The 5,000-nt window shown below is 54.3% G+C and overlaps 1 non-coding gene across 1 annotated transcript in view; it reads right to left on the bottom strand.

Moving 5' to 3' along the window:
• The window catches only part of LOC124774519, a 1,909-nt gene extending 1,833 nt beyond the window's left edge, over positions 1 to 76 (bottom strand). Inside the window, exon 1 of the ribosomal RNA XR_007015334.1 lies at positions 1 to 76. This exon is cut by the window's left edge and continues 1,833 nt beyond it. This is a non-coding gene — a ribosomal RNA (small subunit ribosomal RNA).
• Positions 77 to 5,000: the final 4,924 nt, after the last annotated feature.

Genomic DNA, 5,000 nt, shown 5'->3' with positions numbered 1-5,000 from the left:
AATGCGGCTTGTACTGAGACATGCATGGCTTAATCTTTGAGACAAGCATATGACTACTGGCAGGATCAACCAGGGAGCTGCGTCAACTAGAGCTGAGCAGCCGGCCGCCCGGGAGTGTGTCCCGGGGGCCCGCGCGAACACGCAAGCGTCCGCTCAATCATTCTGCAAACAGGAGGAGGCTGAGCTCCCCTGCACAATACACCTCGAAACCCTCTCAGGTCCCGGCGGCGCGCAGCGCCGTCCCAAGTACTTGGTCGGGTTCGAGAGAGGCGCAATCGCCCGGAGTTAGGCGAGTAGACGCTTTCGGTGCGACCACCCGTGCTCCCAACTGAGCTTGCCGCTGCCGACAGAGGCCCGGGAGCGTGCTGTCGTGGCATTGCCGGCGGGAGACAACACGCGCCACCTACGGTGACCGGCAGCTCCAACGCCAGCGCCACAGAAGGACAAAAGCCCCACTTGGGTGCCGAAGCGAACTCTCCCAGCACAGCGCACACGCCAACACATCCGCACAGCTGCGATACAAACCACCAGCGAGAACCGCTGGGGCGACCGAGCAGCAGACGGCGTCGCGGCGCCGAGCGCCGGGCGGCGGCGCATCCTCAACGCACACAGTCCTCAATCGGACCAGCACACTGCAGATGTCCACCGCGCTTCGCACCGGGCCCGCGAGGACCTACTTTGGCCGCACGGCGCCGCGCGCAGGGTGCGCCGGCGCGCAGCTGCGACGCCTGCCGCGTCCGTCGGCCGGCGCGCCTGCCACTGGCCGCCCCCACCAGCCGGCTGTAGCGCGTGCGCCCACGCACCGCGCGGCCAGCACGCCGGGAGGCGCCCCCTCACCGGCCGGGGACGGTCCCACCCAGCCACCGCCGCGTATCGCTTCACACCCAGATGCCGTTCAGTTTCGTCGGCATGGTGGGTATCGCTGGAACAACCGGTTAGTACCTCAACCTATCGTCGCCATCACCGATTCACCCCTAGCGAGAACAACCGCACCACAACGGGTTACCATTTCTTCATTTGCGTAACTTCACCAGAAAACGTAGGCGTCCATCGCCATTTGCAACTTCAACCATTATTGCATGCCTGTGTCAGGTGTCACGCCACACTACGTCTGCCCACATACACGCAACAAAATGTGCACGCCTAGACAATACGTGGAAGGTGGCCCCCGTACGTATGCGATGTCCATTGCTCGAACGACTGTCAACCGGCTTCTGTAGCATGTCGCAGATATGGAACGCGCTGCACCATGCCATCACGGTGTGTGAGGAGAGACGACTAGGTCCGAATACATCAACAGACAGCTCATGCTGATCGCCATCCACGGCGTCCGTTCCTCCCACACGTCTCTATGGCGTACCACACTGCAATCCAGCTCTCATAGGGAGACGACACGTAGCTGCGTGCACAATATTTGCACTGTATGGTCCGCCGTTTTTGGGCGCAGTCGTTGTACGGTCACACATGTGCCACGATGTATCATTCAGTACATAAGGACGAATGTGCAGTACAGATTGTGGTTCACGCGTACGACATCAGCGGACAGTTGACACAGGCCGCACCACAACGTAGCCTGCGTACGTCGCATGCGAAGGGCATTGAACATGCAAACTTGTCACCAACCACCTTGCGAAGGCAGGGGGCAAGGTGGGGACGTGGGGAGAGGTGGGGGGGGGGGGGGGGGCGGCATGTACGCCCTGCTGCCATCCACATTACAGTGTACAGCAGGAGCATGTGGAAAGTCAGCAAGACTTGCAAGGTGTTTAACATGAAGCGATACACAGGGGAGCGGGGCAGTGCGAGTAGCGAACTATATTGCGAGGGTTGCGGGTGGGCAACACTACACTAATTGAACGAGTCGTATAACAATTACAGAGCAGGTTTAGGCGACAACGTGGGTTACGATAGGCGACAACGTGGGTTACGTTAGGGGACAACGTGGGTTACGTTAGGGGACAACGTGGGTTACGTTAGGGGACAACGTGGGTTACGTTAGGGGACAACGTGGGTTACGTTAGGGGACAACGTGGGTTACGTTAGGGGACAACGTGGGTTACGTTAGGGGACAACGTGGGTTAGGTTAAGGCACAACATGGGTTAGGTTAAGGCACAACATGGGTTAGGTTAAGGCACAACATGGGTTAGGTTAAGGCACAACATGGGTTAGGTTAAGGCACAACATGGGTTAGGTTACGGCACAACATGGGTTAGGTTAAGGCACAACATGGGTTAGGTTAGGGGACAACATGGGTTAGGTTAGGGGACAACATGGGTTAGGTTAAGGCACAACATGGGTTAGGTTAAGGCACAACATGGGTTAGGTTAGGGGACAACATGGGTTAGGTTAGGGCACAACATGGGTTAGGTTAGGGGACAACATGGGTTAGGTTAGGGGACAACATGGGTTAGGTTAGGGGACAACATGGGTTAGGTTAGGGGACAACATGGGTTAGGTTAGGGGACAACATGGGTTAGGTTAGGGGACAACATGGGTTAGGTTAGGGGACAACATGGGTTAGGTTAGGGGACAACATGGGTTAGGTTAAGGCACAACATGGGTTAGGTTAGGGGACAACATGGGTTAGGTTAGGGGACAACATGGGTTAGGTTAGGGGACAACATGGGTTAGGTTAGGGGACAACATGGGTTAGGTTAGGGGACAACATGGGTTAGGTTAAGGCACAACATGGGTTAGGTTAGGGCACAACATGGGTTAGGTTAGGGCACAACATGGGTTAGGTTAGGGCACAACATGGGTTAGGTTAGGGGACAACATGGGTTAGGTTAGGGGACAACATGGGTTAGGTTAGGGGACAACATGGGTTAGGTTAGGGGACAACATGGGTTAGGTTAGGGGACAACATGGGTTAGGTTAGGGGACAACATGGGTTAGGTTAGGGGACAACATGGGTTAGGTTAGGGGACAACATGGGTTAGGTTAGGGGACAACATGGGTTAGGTTAAGCACAACATGGGTTAGGTTAAGGCACAACATGGGTTAGGTTAGGGGACAACATGGGTTAGGTTAGGGGACAACATGGGTTAGGTTAGGGGACAACATGGGTTAGGTTAAGGCACAACATGGGTTAGGTTAGGGGACAACATGGGTTAGGTTAAGGCACAACATGGGTTAGGTTAGGGGACAACATGGGTTAGGTTAGGGGACAACATGGGTTAGGTTAAGGCACAACATGGGTTAGGTTAAGGCACAACATGGGTTAGGTTAAGGCACAACATGGGTTAGGTTAGGGGACAACATGGGTTAGGTTAGGGGACAACTTGGGTTAGGTTAGGGGACAACATGGGTTAGGCTTAAGGCACAACATGGGTTAGGTTAAGGCACAACATGGGTTAGGTTAGGGGACAACATGGGTTAGGTTAGGGGACAACATGGGTTAGGTTAGGGGACAACATGGGTTAGGTTAAGGCACAACATGGGTTAGGTTAGGGGACAACATGGGTTAGGTTAAGGCACAACATGGGTTAGGTTAGGGGACAACATGGGTTAGGTTAGGGGACAACATGGGTTAGGTTAAGGCACAACATGGGTTAGGTTAAGGCACAACATGGGTTAGGTTAAGGGACAACATGGGTTAGGTTAGGGGACAACTTGGGTTAGGTTAGGGGACAACATGGGTTAGGTTAAGGCACAACATGGGTTAGGTTAAGGCACAACATGGGTTAGGTTAAGGTACAACATGGGTTAGGTTAAGGTACAACATGGGTTAGGTTAGGTTACACGTTGTTGTAAGGAAAGGTGTGGGGGGGGGGGGGGGGGCGGGGCGGCAGGTTCGTTGATAGTGATTATAGTAAGTGAATGCTTGTGACATGATGAGATTTGTCACGTCAGGATGCACCTTTGGCTTATTAGAGGCGGCGCTCCAATTCTATGCTTGTGTCAGACCTGTGTCTTTGACTCATGTCATTGTTTGTGCGCTGTGACAGGAGGTACTATTGTGATGTTGGGTGCACCGTTGTATAGGACATGTGTGGGTGTTGGTGCCTTATCTGCGCAATGGTGGATGTCGAAAGGGTGGGATATTCTATTTTCCGCATGGACCTCCTGGTCTGGTTGTGATAGTGTGGATTGTGTAATGTGGCGGAGAGGATGCACTGGATGTTGTTCCATGCTGGTGCTTACATATTGTATGTGCGCCTGTTAGAAGCAGAGAGTGGTGCGTGATCAGAGTGTCTGGCTGACGTGTGGTTCCCATTGTGGGCAGACTCTTTCAGCATGTATACGGACAGTTGTATATATTTTCTGTAGTTTGATGGCTCTGCATTGATTACTAATCAGCGCCGTGTGTACGGGTAATCTGGTTCCAGTCCACAATGTTCTATCTGTGTACATTAGTGACAAAGACTCCCCCCATGCAGTGGGGCTCGGTCTGTTATAACTCTTCCGCGTAATATATTTGCCCCACGTTTTTGCGAGTGCGAGTGCGAGTGCAACGCGCATGGGGACCGACATGCTGATGGCTCGGTATCGGACGCCGTACAGTGAGCAACGCGATCGCGTCTCTCGCTCGTAAGTGGTACAGGTCGCGGCTCATGTATAGGGACAGCGGGAATGTCGCATATTGGAAATAACTCTTCATGAAACGCAAGTTATAGGGGTGGATTGCACTTTACGAGTGCGGGAAACGTCCGCCGTTCATCCGCTGGAGGTGCGCGTTTGGCGGTTGGGGTGGTCCACGAACGGGTGCGGGTGGAGTCATTGCCGGTCCACGGCTTCGTGCGGCAGAGCCACTGGAGAATGGGTGCTATGGTCGACAGAGGCTGCAGGCTTTGTGGGTGGCGTCGAAAGGCGGGCACTGTGGCGCCATCGCTGTCTTAGTCGGCTTGGCGTCTCATAGATGGCGGTGGCGTCGTTGCAGGAGGTCATGTTGCGGGAGACCTACAGATGGCGGTATGTTTTGTGGTGCGGACGTAGTGTTGTCAGATGCGCATAGATGGCGGTATTGCATGTGCTTTCGCCCTATTTTCATAGATGGCGATAC

This window comes from Schistocerca piceifrons, unplaced genomic scaffold (assembly GCF_021461385.2).
Source record: "Schistocerca piceifrons isolate TAMUIC-IGC-003096 unplaced genomic scaffold, iqSchPice1.1 HiC_scaffold_965, whole genome shotgun sequence".
NCBI classification, from domain to species: Eukaryota; Metazoa; Arthropoda; class Insecta; order Orthoptera; family Acrididae; genus Schistocerca; species Schistocerca piceifrons.
This window is presented reverse-complemented; position numbering and strand designations above follow the sequence as displayed.